General features: G+C 42.2%; 1 protein-coding gene across 1 annotated transcript in view; it reads right to left on the reverse strand.

The window, feature by feature from the left end:
• MKX (mohawk homeobox) overlaps positions 1 to 17630 on the reverse strand; it is a 49084-nt gene that overhangs the window by 16965 nt on the left and 14489 nt on the right. The gene's annotated exons all lie outside the window — the stretch shown is intronic.

Below are 17630 nucleotides of genomic sequence, written 5' to 3' on the forward strand. Positions count from 1 at the left end.
TCTGCAAAGCAGATGCAGCAAATCTCATGTGCAGACAACGCCTGCTTTCCTCCTGTGGTGGTTTAAGCCCAGAGGTCAACCATGCAGCCGCTCACTTACACCTTTCCCCTCAGGAATGGGAAGGAGAAAATAAAGCAATAAGGCTCGGGAATTGAGATAAGAACAGAGAGGGATGACTCACCCATTACAGTCATGGGCAAAAGACAGACTCATTAGGGGAAGAAAAGAAGAACATCAGTTTATTTCAGACACTAACAACAACACTTAACAGACAGAGTAGGACCATAATAAGTCTTACCACATCTTAAAAACAACTTCCCCTCCCCCTTCTCTCTTCTCCCAATTTCTCTACCTCCTCCCCATCAGTGGTGCAGGGGGCAGGGAATGGGGTTGCAGTCAGTCCTGCTGCTCCCTCCTCCTCAGGGGAGGACTCCTCACATTCTTCCCCTGCTCCAGCATGGTGTCCCTCTCATGGGAGACAGTCCTCCATGAACTTTCTCCGACATGAGTCCTTCCCACAGGCCATAGCGTTTCCTAAGCTGCTCCAGTGTGGGTCACTCCCATATGCTGCCGTCCTCTCAGAGCTGAACTACAGCAGCAGGACCTTTTTCCCACCGAGTCCTGACTTTCTTCAGGCACGGTCACCTGTTGTGGTGTGGTGTCCTCCATGGGCTGCAGGTGGATCTTGCTCCACCATGGACCTCCGTGGGCTGCAGGGGGGTGGCCCTGCCATCTCACCACGGCACACAGGGGAGTCTCTGCTCTGGCACACCTCCCCTCCTCCTCCTTTTTTCCACTGATCTCTGTGTTCGCATAGGTGTCATTCTTGCAATCGCCACTCCTCCTCCCAGGCTCCCCTTCTTAGATATGTTTTTGCAGAGGTGCAGCCACTGTCACTAACTGGCTCAGTCTTGGCCAGAGGCAGGTCTGACTGGGAGCAAGGGGAACTTCAAGAAGCTTCTCACAGGGGGCCACTGCTGTAGCCCCCTCCCCTGCTACAAAAAAGCCCTGCCACACAAACGCAGCACACCTCCCCACCCTCCTTCTGCAACACCAGGCAAACAGACCATGCACCACAAGCAAACATTGTATGTGAGGGTACAGATTCACCAGGGCACACAAAACACTCACACAACCTACCTAGTTGGCTGTCATCCACTGTTTTATTTCAGATGAACAAACTAGAAAGGTGTTGGCAAAACCATCCCCTCAGAGCACCGCTGAGAGAGTGGCTCACCCAGCCTGCAGGCAGAACTCGACTAGTGCGGGCATGTACCACCAAGACCAAATGCAACTCAAGTTTGAGCATACCTTTTTTTAATACTTTCCTGAGAGCACTTCCTAGGCAACTATCATATCAGGTAGGAGCATCTTGAGGGCTGCTCAACACACCCTGAAGGCTGCTGACCACCCACAGCCCCATCCACAGCGAGGCTCTCCCCTTCCTCTTGCACCTCAAACCCAGCCAGCTGCTGCTGCAAGCTGTTGTAACTGAAGGCAAGTTCTGCCTCATGGTGCTAAGCTTTGCAATTAGTACCTGCCTTGCAACCTCCAAACACCCAGAGGCCCAGTTCGTGGGCTTAGATGGCAGCTGGCACATTCTGGTTTTATTTTTATTTTTACAAGCCTCATTAGCCTTTGTGGTGAAGCAGAAATCCCAAAATAAGAACCAGGATGCCGACACCATGAGTGTCTGTACCCTTAGTCCCCAAGGAGGAGCTGCCCAGAGGAAACAACAAAGTGTCTAAAACCCCTGTCATCAAGGCCTTTTCCAGATGATTCTGGTTAAGAAGCCACATTGCTCAGCCAGGTCTGGAAGCAGCATCTCCTCCTTTGTTTTTAAAATCTGTGTTTTGGTACAGAGAACAAAGTATAGGAATATGCATGAATGTACAGGTTCATCCACTGTTTGCAATTCTCAATTTAAATTAGTTTTTCAGTCATGTTATCCTATTTTCTGTCATCTTCTTCCTCTTCTCCCTGCTCCCCATTTCAAACTGCATCCTCATTTTTCTTTTACTACTATGATAGGGCAAGAGAAAACTGAAGCAAAAAGAGACTTCTGCTGCAGTTCCTTCAAAACATTCCAAGACTACCTGCTGGGATGGTACTTGGCTTGAAAAGTCAAAGCCATACTGTAGCAACCCATCAAATACAAGATGCTGTGTATACTTGGCTGCTGGCATTAAACTGTTGTTGCCATAAGAATTTGTTCGAAATTTGAAAGTGGTAATTGTTGCCCCAAAAAGGCAGACTGGGAAGTATGACTCGTGGATATGAGGCACAAAGACTTTGGGAAAGTTTCCCCTGGCCACAACGCTGTGCACGTGTCCTACGCCTGAATTTGGTGCATAAGCTGGTTTATACACAGCACTTTAAAAAATATCCATTCAAAATAAGTGCCTTGAAACAGATACTGGCAATGGATGAGACTCACTTGCTGTAATTACTGGAAGACAAATTTTTGAGCAAGACTCCTATTTGACTTCTGTCCAAAGTCTCCTTGAGACTCCAAATGTTGTGGCCTTTAAAATTAAGAAAGCAAAATGTTTTCTGTACAAATGATTAGTGATATAAGAGCAGAAAATTTGCATAGTAAAACTAAGGTTTAAACTGTACTCCTGTTTGTCAATAAAATCAGACTGGTTTATTTTTGTGTCTCAGAGAAAAACAGGATCTGTAGAAAATGTGTAGTAGTAGACTAAGTTTTAGAAAAATGGGCAAAATTTATAAATAGAAGTACTACTTTTTCAAGGATCATGAAAACAGTATCTAGATATGTAGTGGTTTAAAATCTAATCTCTAATTACTATGTTTACTTGCACAGCACATTTAAAAAAAAAGCAGCATTTCTATTTCAAGGAAATGGTAGAAAATTTTCTCTGGTTATATAATGAAGCTTCAGATGAGTCTACAGCTCTTTCTCTAATTGTTGTTCTTGTTCTTATAGATGTATGTAAGAAACATTCCTTTATAAAATATTCTTATTTTCTAAGCAGCAGAAAGGATGCCCTCCTTTGGACAAATACACACTTTTCATTTATTTGGAAAAAAAAAATTAAATAGAACAAATTTCCAATCAACACTTCTTAATCTGAAACACTAAAAATTCTTCCATATTGAAAGCAGATTGCTCTGAAGAAACGCTCATTTTCAAGGTCATAACAGTGCTGGCAAAACTCAGAAAAAGTTGTAGTCCAACTTGCTTGTGTTCAGCTGTGTTTACTTAGTCTCAATTTGACAAAAGTCTGCCTCTGATTATACATAGCAGTCATCTGCCCACAGATAAATAGATATTACACAAACGTTTGGAGGGAATGACATTTGGCTACCATTATTTTTGGAATAATTTACTCTGCATCCTGAACTTAAAACACCAAAATGATTCATAATGTTTTTTGGACCCAAGTATTTCCATTTAATAAATAAATTTACCTCTATGACCTTTGTGGACTTTATATTTTAGAGGTTAGTGGATTACAAAAAGGTATTTTATTGTTAAATATTCTGTATGCTTGGGAAAGGTGGATTTACACAGAATTCAGACGAAAGCCAGCGGCACATCTGGTGCACGCACTACAGCAGGTCAGAGCCCAGCACCTGTGCTGCAAAGTGCTCAGGGTGCTGCTGGAGAGGGGGCTCTAACTCAGCTCTACAAGACATCCCACCCCATCGCAACCTGCGAGCACGTGTGTATTGCTCAGCTCTCTGCAGAGCATGCACCTGCAGGTAAAGTCCACATTAGCAGAAAACCTAATGGCAGTGCCTGAGATACAAATGTGTTTTCTATTTCAAATGTAACTTAATAGTTTTCTGTCTATTATTTGTAGGAGGAAAAATGAATACATATTGGATGCCAAACTGAAATTTTGCTTTATCCAAGGCAGGTAGTTGCTCCGTGACATTTATAAAAGAGCTTATATTTTAAAGCAGACCTGCAGTATGTCTCTGATGTGGATAGAAATTTTGTCCAGTTAAAGATACTACTTAGCCTAGGGCATTTTGTGCTATAAATTATATAGGGATAAGGCAAAAACTTACAAATAAATTATAGTCCCTACTCCCATTCCTTCCCTGATGTCTCTTGCTAATTCTCTCCCCTTTAAGCCCCTGTCAGTTCCCCAACATCAACTACCCCAAACCATGCTTTCACATAAAGCATTGGAAGTATTGAGGGCAATTCAAAGTCCATGAGGGATATTATTACCGCTGTACATTTAAAGTCAAAAATGTTTCCAGAGTGTGGTGATAGATGGAAGAATAAAACCTAGACCCAACAGAGTCAGATAGATTAGTTTCTGTAAAGTTAGCATGCTTTCAAAAATGTCTTTTCAATTAGAATACCAAAATTAAGAAAGCCTCTGATGCAATAGGAACCATATGTGTTTGACATATCCAGCTTCTCTAGCTTTGACATCTAAATACTTAAAGAAAATTAAGACGTTTGTTTACAAAGAACTAGTTTATGTGTTTACAAGACTAAGCTGAAGTTTTTAGATGGAACGATTATATACTAGTCATTTCCCCTCATTTTCCCTTGTTTCAGGAAGGAATATTACTGTGAAGAAGGAATGTGTTTTCGATGTGGACAGCTGGAGGTACAGAAAACAGATTTCTGTCACATGGAACAAATGCAGCAAATTCCTTTTTTACGGGCTGTTTCCTTATAGAGACTAAGTATTAGGAGCTCATTACACTATGATTCAAAGCTCTACTCATTCAGAAGTGTGCTAATGATCGTGACCCAAAGAAGAGTTAATTCAGATGGAATCCAGGAAAATGAGGCAGCACAGAAACCTCATCAGCAGTCCAATCACATGACAAAATGCTAGGCATCTCCAAAGCCACTGCCTGCCAAAAACAGAAAGGCTGCTGCAAGAAAAATACTTTCACAGCTTGATATCTGGGTCTTGTGACTGCTATCCAAACAAGGAGTAAAAGTGGTACTATATAATATGGCAGGGTAAACAGAACCACCCACTCGTCATCACCAATCATGTTTTTAATTCAGATAAATTGTGTTTCTTTAAAAAATGATTGGAGAAAAAGAAACAAAACCTTTTGTTGAACTTGAAAATTATAGGTATAATCTGATCTGGCATTACATGCTGTATGTTCATATATATCGTGAACTATACAGGAATGCATGATTTGTCATTCAGGACCAAACTATCAGTCCATCCTGGGTGATGCCCTTTCTATGCTACAGACCGATGCTCATCTCAGAGGAGCACGAAGACACTGCCCTCAGCCAACTGTGCAATAGGTTAAGAAGATATTCTGCCTGCAGCTTACAGGTGATGACTTGAAAAATTTTCCAATAGAGTATCTGATCTGAAAAATTTACAGAAAGGAGTAGACCTGGGAGAAGACCAAACTTTCAGGAATACTGGGTCAGAGAAGCCTCCACACTTGGCCAAACTGTCTTACAGTAGCCTGAAAACTAGATACAGTTTTCAAAACAGGTCTTGGTGGGATTCACGAGTCTGGTTGGGTATGATTAAGACAGAGTATGAAGTTTTCTATACTTTTATGTCCAGCTTAGTCAAGGATTGTGACTTCACCAAGAAACTGGGAAATTAATAACCATGCACCCGACAGGAACAGACATCCCTGCCACTACCACCAGAACTAGAGTATCTCTCAGTCCCAGGCTAAATTCTGGTTTTTGCCTGAGTTATGAGCAGCAGTTTGCATTAATTTGTTTTGTATTCTAAGCAAGGTCATACCCTTTTCTGGGAGTGTATTTGCTCTTAGCCTGTGTAGCATGGAAAAAAATGCCAAGACATAGTAATTAGATTCAAAGGTGCCTTCCAAGAAGAGTGGCAATATCTTGGATGCTTATCTACCGTCATTTCTCAAACACTTTGAAAAGGAAAATGTCAAACTTCTAATTTTGGACTGTGAAAAATGCTATCTCCTAGGCTTCTCTAATTTATTCTAGAGCCCTTCCCCATTACACTGCAGATTCCTAACAGTATTTCCATCATATCTGTTTCCTCAGTATTTTCTCTTACCTTCATCCCTTTGATCTCTTTTCTTTCCTCTTCCTTCCCCTCTATCACTCTCTCCTCTTTCTTTTTGTTCTTGTCCTCAAATCTGTCCTCAGTTGTTCCAACACTTCTTGTCCTCAATCCTTCCCTCTCCCTGTTCTCTCCCAGCACTCTCCTCTCTTTACAACCTTCCAAAAGTTTCTGTTCTGTATTTTCCCACCCGTATTTATTTTTTGGCTATGAGTTTTCCTTTTTCCCTTCACTCCCTGTCCTTTCTTCTATCTTTTGCCTCCTAGTGCTAAAATGATACTCCAGCCGTAACCTACCTGAAAAGCGAGGTACATCTTTTAAGTCCATTGACAGTACAAAAGGGATTGAAAGTTTCTCCAAAAAAGCTAAACGACTATTCCAGTCACTGTCCCAGACAAACAAGTGCAGCTCCCACTGACAGCTGGAGGAGTTCAGTGCCTGAGTCAAGCTATTCCCCATTTGCCACCAGTCACTGTTTGGTGTAGGAGTCCTGCTATAGCAATCTGTCCCCAAACCAGGGCATGGGAGAGACAGATAGGATTTTGTGCAGCGGTCACAGGGTGTTGGTGATGAGAAAAACAACGTGGATAGTGTAAATCCTTTCTTCTCTCTTAACTGAGAACAGCACCTAACATAAGCAAAACCTTTACTGAAACTTAAAAGACTAAGGAAGAGGTCTGTATAAATATGGAGACAGTTATGCACCACTTCATCAGTTCTGCTGGATCTATAAGAAAATACCAAAACATCACAAGAAAAATTCCTTGTATGGCATGAATCATGTAATTAATATCACAACTAATGAAAATCTCTGTCTTGGCTTCAAGCGAAGTGTTTTAACATCCTGTGAAAGGACAGAATTACACCACACAAGCAATTAGGTCAAGAGGATAAAAAGACTAAGAAGCATTGATTCCCTGAACTTCTTGAGACCTGCCCATCAAAACAGTAAATGCTTGCTTTCCAAGATGAAACAAGTTAATAGAAACATGCACTAGAAATCATCTTTATGGTCAACGCTCCAGAGAAAACACTGGTGAACACTTTTGTTTTTCATGGTGAATGTATTGCCCCCTTAACACCCTCAAGTTGAAAGCCCGGCTCCCCTCCAGCTGGTGCTGTCTGGACAAACTAGAACCGGCTATGTACGGCCCAATCCAACTTGCACACCCAATCTTTCAAAATTTTCTTTGTTTTCTTTGTCTCGCTCTTTTTATATTGCTTCTGGTGGTTTTTCGTGTGTGTTTTTGCTGCTGCTTGCTTCCCACCCCTTACCGCTCTCCAACTGCTTGCCGGGCAGGCACAGCAATTCCATGTAAGGAACAAGGGGAAGAGAAGCATTCCTTGATTCTTCTGTGCACAGTAACTTGCACGACATTTGATCATACACAGAGATTAAGTCATTCATGAATAGGGCCCAAAGGGAGGAACAACTCCAGAAAAACAACCCTCCTCGCTGGTAGTGCAGCATCCAGGACTCCACAGTCATTACTGCCACACTTACAGTCCGTAGCCGATCTGGCAAAGCAAGGAATCCAACTGCAGGCTCTGTGGTTTAAATAAAATGTATCTACAGCAGCTTGGATCAATGTTTAAAAATGTTCCATGTTATTTTAGTCCAAGGACAAGCTTTTAAAATTAAAAGAAAACTTTGGCTTTAATTACAGATTAAAAGTGAAAGTTGTTTAAAAAGAATGCATATTTTGAGAAGAACTGTAATAGAAAAGATTTAAAATTTAAAACTCATTCTTCTCTCTCCCAGCATGTGACAAGTCGCCTTGTAAATATTTTAAACAAAAGTCTGAAAGCGGTTCATTTGTGGACAATATTTAGGGTGCTTCTCCCTTGCTGTTGTGGACCTTTGGCATAGCTCGGTTTTTTCCTACATTTATACTTTCAAGCTAAAATAAGTGTCAGATTTTGATGCACATTGCAATGGCCAAAAAAGAACCACAACTGTAACTTTCACCTCCTTTCCCCCTAAATTTTGTTACTACATATGTGTGATGCAGCAAATGTCACCACCCTATACATAAATGCAAAGGGTTTATCCCAGATCAGCTACAAGCAATGCGATCCCAAAGTGGTTAGGTGCTACAGTGGAGAAGCTGCTGCTCTTGGGATGATTTTCAGCAACAATTGCCCATCTGAAAATCATTAGTGCATAGCAGTGGATTTTCCACATGTTCATATGCTGGACAAGCAGGTTGCCCTTGAAGTATGGTTCCCCGGGGGAAGAAGGAAAACCCAGAGAAAAGTATTCTATTGTCAGATCACGGTTTCGCTAGAGCCAGACAAAAATATGGTCAAGCATTCACTTGGCTGCTCTGCTGGCAAAACGATAGGGTACCGAAAAGGAGACAGCTAATGAGGAAGGCAAAGAATGAAGCTCAAGAGGAAGAAGATCTTAAAGGAGTATAGATATTTTTTTCTTTTGAAAAATCAGAAATAGGGTTAAGCATGCAAATTTAATGACTTTCAGATTACTGACCTTTATTTTTATAAGGTCAAACAGGTTTAGAAGGGATAGTATTTTCACAATAAAGTATCTCATCTTTTAATACATCTTTGTTGGAAGCACCAATGAGAAAGTATTGATGGAACCTAAACAAAAAAGTTTATGAATATAACTAGGCAGTGTTTGGTATTTAATGCCCCATTAATCGATAATTTGGCTTGAAGGAGGAAAAAAAGTTGGCACAAGGGGATGGAATTCTTTAGCTCCTTGTTTTACTTAAGAAAAATTCCCAACGGGCTTCACTTAAACAAAGAACTTTAGTTTTCCACTGGAAAGACAAAAAGAAAATCTTGGTCTAGCATGTCCTGCCACATGCTTTAACTACACAGTAAAAGAGTATGTACTTGGATCCCAGGCACATTTCAGAAGTGTAGTATTTATTAGCTGCTCTGTTGCCAAGTTCCACTATTATCATTTTATTATAACTAAGGTATATTTTTACTAACTAAATTATATTTAGGTCTCTAGTTTAAGCATTTGAAGGTCTCGGAGTGTCACGTACAGATGACATACAATATATCACAGGAATTTGTTGATTTTCTCCCTCCTCTTCTCCTCTATAAACAGATACCGTGTATCTGTGATCTCAGGGCATTTGACTTTCCTAAACCCATAATCCAGCTGTAAAGATATGCAGGGGCCAAGGGAGCAAAATCCTTGGTTGGAGCAGAGCTCACCAATGATGAAGGTGAGCCCTGTTACCAGATAACCTACGGCCCGCACGTCCCTCGCACCCTGAGGGGCAGCGCAAACCCACTTCCCTCCACTACTCCCTTCAGACACCTTGCTCCAACCTTCCTCTGCTGCCCTTCACCCAGCTCACCCAGACCTGGCTTTTTGCTGACAACTGTTCCCAGCCAGGGCCACAGGCTGGGTTTTCATACATAGGATGTCTTGTGAGGTGGGACACAGGATCTCCATGGGCAAAGGTGGGCAGGAGATGGTGACTCATGAAAAGTTTGCCCAGGCAGACCCATGTCCCACAACCTCCCATTAAAGGATTTTTGGTACTGTGGGGAGCATGGAGCTGCTGCCTGGAGGCTGTCGAGATGGGATGGAAAGAGGACGCAGCCACGAGGCAGGAGAGGGTTTTGGTGGGCTCACATTGGGCTGGGTGTTGCTGCTGCTCTGGGCAGGGAAGGGATGTCTCCAAGCAGCCACAAAACCCACAGAGAGATGACAGAGTTCCTCAAACCTCAGCAAGTGCAGCAGTACTGTGGCACTGCATATAGCTTTTATTTTTCCTATTTTGTTCAAGGAATGAAGGAAGAGCAGTACCCAAATATGAGCACTTAAATTCTCGGAGGGTCACAGTCTTTGATCTGTGAGCAAAGATCCCACTGAAAGCAGCTGGAGTTCACCAAATGAAGTTTGGAAAGCTTTGAAAACACATGAACATTGTGTGTCAAACCATGTAGCGTGCTTTGGGGCCAAAACACTCAAAAAACAGACCAGACCTTGGTGCACTGGATTTTTGCTTTGTCCACCACAAAGCACTTCCAAAGCCTTGGTTTATAAATATCTGAGTGCCTGTCCATTGGTTATCAGGTGAAGCTAAAGGCACTTTGAGTCGGACATCAGATGTAATTATTAGTCCCTTTTGAAATAAGAGGGCAGAGAATCATGGATATCAATCTGTGAGTTGAATGAGGTATAGAGGACTGAGAAATATTAATGACCTTTTCCCTATATAGATCCATGGCAAATGTAACGAACAGACATTAATGCTTAAGTGCACTTGCAGCCAGGAGAAATTATTATCATTCACAGTCTCATTAGACAAGGACTGAAAACAGCAGCAGAAATGCTGGGAGACAGTACTAAAAGGAAAACAGGCTTATAAAGATGCATGCCATTTCTATTCATTGAAGATGTTTAAACAAACACTTCTTTACTTTAGTTTACCCAGAAAAAAAAAAAAAAAAGCCTTTGCATAAACCAAATGATCACTGGGATCAATACCTGCAGGTCAGCTTTGTCTTCTCTGCTGTCCTCCATGAATAGGATCAGGGCTTTGCTGGGCAAGCTGGAATAAGCACCTCAGTGAGGTGTGGTATTTGAAAGAGAAATATCTCACTACTTGTGGATAATCCAGTTGGGAGCCTCTTTTCCTCTGTCTTTCCATATTGAACTACTGTATAGCTCTGAGCTGAAGGAGTAAGATCAGCAAAAAACAAGGCAGCAGGCTTGAATTCCACAGATACCATCATCGTAACAGAACACTGAGGAAATATATGTGTGTGTGTGTGTATTTATATATATGAAGGACTGTACGGTTTACAAACACCACTACCGTCTCTAGAGCTGGCCAGAGCAGAGCAGCTTTCTTGGGTTCTCCCTGCTTCAAAAAGTGTCTCTAAACATGCAGTACTACCGAGATTCAATAATTAGGAAGCTCATAACAACTGCAATTCCGATATTGCAGAGAGGGAAGGGTGCAGGCTTCACCCAGCACCCATGCTCCCCCAGCCTACATTAGCATCACAGGCTGCAGTGGGCCCTTCCACTGCCAGCACAAACAGTGCTGCGGCCACCCTGAGATATCCCTGATATAAGGAACAAAGACCATTGCCTTCTGCAGGAAGCTCCTATTTGAAGATGATCCTGGGGAAACAAGTTAGTGTTGCAGTAACCAACAGCTACACCAGCTAAACAATATGAGAGAGAGAAAAGCAGGCCAATGAATTTTAGTGTGTCTGTGTAATAGGCAACCCACCATTCCTGCTGTGCAAACCTGCCATCAATAGTCAGGAGCAGAGCGTTTAATTTGCACACCAGGTCCAGGACCTGCTCTGTGAGCAGCCGCTGGTCCAGGCCCTGCACGGCTTAGCCCACAACAGGGCAAAGTCAGACCCTGGCTCCTTGGGGTGGGAATAGCGATTAGAAGAGCAGGGACCTGGGAGGAAAAGTCTCCCTGAAGTCAACGGTCGAGGCAAATTCTCCAGCACACCAAGATCTCATTAAAACTGCCCACAGCGTCTAGCCCACAAAGTACATCTAGTGCAAGGAGAGCAATCCTGCTGCTGTTTTGCAATGCATTACAAAATACCTTGGCTAGCAGAAAGAATTTGAGGCAATTCGGTCCTGAAGAGCCAGGTCGTGAAGAGCCTTCATTTTTCCAGCAAACTGGATTTAAGTTGACAAATAGTAACTGAGAGAAAAAAAGCCTGACAAAGTAAAGGGGAGATGGAGAAACCGACAACATTTAACTTGATCTTCAACGGTGTAAATCTGTCAGTACCCACCAATGACCACAAGGCCATATGCCAGTTTTTACTCCGAGATACCGTAACTAAGACATTTGGCTGGTACCTCACATTGGAAAGAAAGTTTTTACATTTAGAAATGTAAAACATTGTAACATTTAAGGAATTTTGGCTACAGCCCACTAGCCAGCCTTCCCCCAGCTTCAGCTAAGGGATTATTTTGAATGTTGCTTTGCTTTTCATGCATCTGTTGCCTAAATCAATGTGGAGGCATGAGGGAGGGACTGAAAATTGGCCCTAGAAATAGCGGTATATTTTAGTGTCATAACTGAGAGTCTTGGCAATCCCTGCTAACTTGAAATGTCAGTGCCATACCAAATGATCTGGTCATCATAACCTCAACTTCTGGCCATCTGTGAGAGAACAGAGATAGAGTCTCCAACATCAGATTTCAAGGCCACTGTGAAAAATTAAGCAAAACACATTTCATGGCTCGTTGGAATTTTGCTTTACCTATTTTTGTACATTTCTTTTCAGTTGTTCCAGCTCTAGCTGTTTATCTGATCTCTTTCTGTTTGAATTGGTTTTACTTTTTCCAGATTTTCTACAATGTAGTTTACTTATCCAACTTACTTTCCTGCTTTAAACTCCTGCTCCTTTTTTTGCACCTCACATAAAACTCCCTTATATTATACAAACCTTCTGTCTGCTTTGGCTGTTAGGACATATTTCTCCTTCAACAGAACTAAAGTGGCTGATACTGATTTAATGCCACAAAGCATAAAAGACCTCAAATGGACTTTAGTAATCACTGATAATTTCCACATCTACCCCTTGTATCTTATACCAAATTTTTAAAGTTTGGAGTGAAGTAGATTAAATAAAACAGAATCCAACTCTTCTTCTCTGTTTCTGGATAACTAGAAATTAGAAATTGAACTTTACAAACGAAGGGACATTTTTCCAGAACAGGTGTTTTTATGAGCACAACCCTTCCTCCATCAGGATGGCAAAAATCTCATACACAAACAATACCCACCATTTCCCAACATTTTCTGAATACAGTCAAGGAGTTTTCCAAGTGGTCGGGTATAAACTCATCCACAGCCTAATGTTAGCCCACGTAGAGAATGCAAGTTCCCCCTTCAATCCACTTCTCAAATTCTGCCAAAACCCTCCCGAAAGCTTCTCTGTGAATACACATGGAAGATCAGAAGTCTGGTCTCGCTAAACTGCTTTCATCATTATGTTTCTGGTATTCACATTATGCACAAATGACCTAAAAAATTTCAGTTAAAACACATAAAGGAGGTTTTTTTTAAATTACAGAATTGCTTTCAAAAACCACAAACCTGCAAAGGGAAATAGGATTTGCTGGATCAGATAAGATTACTAGCCTATCTGGTCAGGCACGTTCAGTGTGTAACTTTTTAGAAAAGAAAATTAAAATGAGAGGAAGTGATGGTGACTAATTTTGCAGCTCAATACTGAATCACTTTTGAAGATATTTTAAGAAGAATTCAATCAAAAATCCCAGTCAAAAGAAAACAATCTGGTCTTTTTATTTCCCTATTTTTTTCTATTATGATCAATAGATAAATTCTACCATTCAGACCAGCGTGAATACAATTTCTTATGCTACCTAGGAGTGATCAAACCCTGCTTTGGAGCAAGACCCTGCAGAGTTTCAAGTATTTGCTATGCACATCAAAATATCGCCACGGTAAGGAAAATGCATGTGCTTGTGCATGTAAGCAAATGCAGAAGAACACAAAACATTTTCTTTATTTACAGCTATATGACTGAATACAAACAAGCTGCTTTTCACTAGTCTCACCACAGACAAAATATTTCAAACTCCAGGACTACTGAGAAACTCACAGTTTTGTTCAGCAGTCATCATTCTCCAAATTTACAAGCCTAACTCGGATGGTTATTACTGGGATATACCTGCTTAAAGCCCTTCCACAGATGGGAGAATGAACGCTGCCCATGCCAAGTTTCAGTCTGGACTGAATTTTTACAGCTGGGTCATAAATTTGCGGATTAAAAGGGTTCTAATGGAAACACAGATACAGCCTTAACTACAGCAACATGAACAGCAGCACTGTAACACTGCACAGGGGACAGTCCGCATTACAAGCAGACTCTACCAGGACGTTACCCAAAATTGCATTATTTCTCCCCAGAAGCGGAAGGAGGCTGGGACATGCAGGAACCCCACACCAGGTATGAAGTTTCAGTTCAGATGTTTTTCCAGAAAGAAGTCAAATTTTTATGGGCTCGCCATTCCTTTAAATTTACTGCCCCAGAATGTGAAAAGCTCAGCCTTCATCCCCCTCCTGTTTCTACCCGGTCCCACCTGCACCTGACTTCCCTGCACTCATCCCCTCCTGGTCACACTTTGCTGCACTGCATATAGATTAGTGTGTTAATAAGTGTCAGCGGAGACAGTGTTACTGGTGAAGGAGATGATAGATTTCACGTGTAGGAGTCATTCATTGAGCAAAAAGGAAGGGTTTTGTCCCTGTAATTTCTCTTTCTTTTCCATGCAGGTGCCATAGGCAGATGTCTTGGTGCAGGGGCAGAGCCAGCTGCAGACCCATGTGAGCCCCAAGGAGCACAACGGGCACATTTTGGCATCGGAGCCTGCACAAGTCTTGCTTGGAAGCCAACACCGGGGTGATCTGCCTCCCGCCATGGCTTTGCACTCAAAAGCACTTTCCAATCAGTGATGTATAAAGTGTGTGATTTCAAAGCTATTTCTGATGGGGTGACAGCACATGTCTTTATGTTCCTATCTTTGCAAACACTCTTGTGTTTTGTTCCTCTTTTTCTCTCTTTCACGTTTAAAATTGTGCCGTGTTTTTCATGCATCCCCTCTTCGGCACAAACAGCTGATAATCACATTTCGCAGCCAGGTTTCCTGGGTAGAGGAGAGAGCAGACATACCCTCCTTCATGCCCCCAGATGCCTATCAGGGGAAAGCTGCTGTGGCAGGGTTCCTCTGCTTGCATGTCAACGCAGCACAGGGTGGCCAGGCTACAGGGACGATCCACGGCACGCAAAACCACACTCCTGCCCGATGCTGCACCACTTCGTCCTTGGCTGCTACACCAGGGCTGCAGTGCCCAGCGCTTTCTGCTGCTCCACTCCAGGTGGTGCATTTCCCCATTCTCTCATCTCGTTAATTCTGCCCTGAACCCCCCTCTGCCCTCCTCATTTGAGTAGTGCTTCCTTTCGCAAGGCATGCAACCACTCACAGTGGCAGTGGCTGCAGCCAGCTGGCATTTGCAAGGCTGAGGATACCCTGAATAGGTGAAAAAGCCACACCAGCTGACACACTGCAAGGCAGCATGGAAGCCTGATGTTTCTGCTGTAAGTGATCTGCACAGAAATTTGGCTACTGGGGAAAATCCTGCTCAGGCAGTGTTAAGGGAGAAGGAATCACATCCATTTCACTAAATCAGTTTTCCCAAGCTGTAGTTTCACACACTCTTTAAATACTCCTTAAATTAACTGCTAATTTTCTTACTAATTTCCCTATTATATTCATTACTAGCCATGCAGTCTACAGCTAAAACTGGAAAACAGTCTGATTTATGATCATGTGCTTTTCCATGCACATAATTTCCTGAAACATTCACATTTGGGCTGGCCCCAGGTTTTAAGACCAAGCATAATTCTGAAGACATTTTGAACAATGGGAAAATGGGGATAAATATTTCTTTCTCTTTGAACACACACCTTTGCTAAATGAATGAGGCCCAAGGCTTGCCAGGGAACAGCCGTTGCTGAGGCCTGGAGCATTGGCTAACTCTAAAGAGGAGTATTAAAATATATAGTTGTTAGCGGTTGGTGACAGCACCATACATTTTTCCTGCTGTGTCTGAGAGAGGTCTTGGGCAAGTGCAGGGGTCTGCTGCTTTTTTGGCTGTTGCTGTGAATATTTGCATTGGGAAAATTTTAATGGTCTTGGAGAAACAGAGGCAGGCTGCTGTACCAGCACAGGCAGCAGCAACCTGTGGTCATGGAAACATGGCTGATGCCCTCATTTTTTTGGTCTCTCCTGATTTTTTGGTCAGATGTCTTTTCCATTTCAAATCATTAATGCAAGAACATCTCATCCTCTGTGATGATAAAGCTGTCAGGAGTCCTGAGACGTGCTGCTCTGAATCAAGCTGACTTGAAGAAAATTCTCTGCAGCCAAACAACTGACTCAAGCTAGTTTTTACTTAAGTATGGGGAAAATTTGCCATGACATCAACAGAAGCAAAATCAGCAGAGATGCATATGCACCTCCTCTGCTCCGTGAGGTCTCCACAGCAATTATACCCAAATTATATCCATGAACATGCTGCTGTTGGAAGCACTTCTGACCCACACATAGCCCAATCTCCAGAATCCTTTTTTTGGGTTACAAAAAAAAAAAGCGCCACCCAAAACATTCATAAAGTCAACAAACATAAATTTGCATCTGAAACAAAAAAAAAAAAAAAAGATAAAACAAGGATGCACAGTGTTTGCACCCAGGACCTGTGAGAAAACAAGTATTCTCTTCTCCCACAAAACTTACCGTGAAAAGTAGGGTAGGGAGGGAAATGGCTCAGAAAAGGTAACACTGCCATGAGGGCCTCTTCGCCTCCTGGCAGGCTGGCTCCAGGCAAAGCTCTCCCCCACCCACTGGCAGCCCCTGGGTGCCCAGGCTTTTGGGAGGGTGCTCTGCCCCCAGCACTGTCCATGCTCCCAGCCCACCCAGCACACTCTTCCTCCGCTCCCCCACCAGAGAGAGGTTAAAACTGCCAGCTTTCCACAAAAAAGATTCAGTTTTGATGAAGCACTGTTTTCCAGGGTCATGTAGAAATAAACCTGACCCATTCCCCTTGCAGCTCAAATACTAAGAAAGCGAGAAACTAAAGGGAATTTAAGAACTGCTTATTTGATTTTTGCTGTTCAAACAAAGAAATGCAAAAGTGAACAACCAACTTAACTAGCAGGGAGCAGGCAGGATCTTTAAAATTCTCAAGTTTGGGCTATCACATCTGGTATATTAAACCTGACACTGTCCCTGCAGTAAAGCCATTTCCTTTTAATCTTTCTTTAGAAAAAACAACATAATAGCAAATTAAATGCAATCCTCTCCTCAATTCTCAATTCCATGCTATTTCAGTGTTGACGAATCAGGTCATGTAATAATAAAATTCCTGCAGAAATATGATCTTAACTGTGTAACCTTCAAATTGCAGTTACGCTGCTGTGTGCATTTAATACTGTACTTGACATTCCCCTTTTCCATTTCACTTCTGGATGACATTAGGATCTGCAACAAGGACGTCCTTCAGCTCTCCCAGATTACCATTTATTTTAAAGTATCCCCAAGGCCTCCAGCACGGTTTAGATCAAACTTGCAAAAGTTACTTGTACTAGCGGTTTTTGCGGGTCCCTCGAGTTGTTTCTGAAAACAGGTTCCATTGTGTTCATATTACGCTTTTAAGTTTTATAGCCCATTTTTAAATTACATGTTAATTTCTAAAAAAGTTAAATTGTGAGGAAAAGTTGGCAAGGACCACACAAAATCACAGCACTGTTCTGCAGCTTGTGTGTGTCTTTCTATAGCACTTATGTGCATGGCTATACCTTTACATTTAAGTGCTCTGTATGAATGTGGGCCTGATCCTGCAGTGTGCTGAGGGTCTCATCAGAGGTACTCAGTGTGCTGCAATAAACAACCCAGGATCGTGCTTTATAAACCACAAACTTTGCAGGATCTCAATGAAAGAGAGAAAGAAAGGTGAGAGAAAAGTAAAAGGCAGTAGTAATGAAAACATTAGAAACAGAGCACACTCCTGAGTATAAACGTCTAAAAATAGAGATCAAACATCT

This window comes from Athene cunicularia, assembly GCF_003259725.1.
Source record: "Athene cunicularia isolate RWA chromosome 2 unlocalized genomic scaffold, athCun1 chr2_part1, whole genome shotgun sequence".
Taxonomy (NCBI): domain Eukaryota; kingdom Metazoa; phylum Chordata; class Aves; order Strigiformes; family Strigidae; genus Athene; species Athene cunicularia.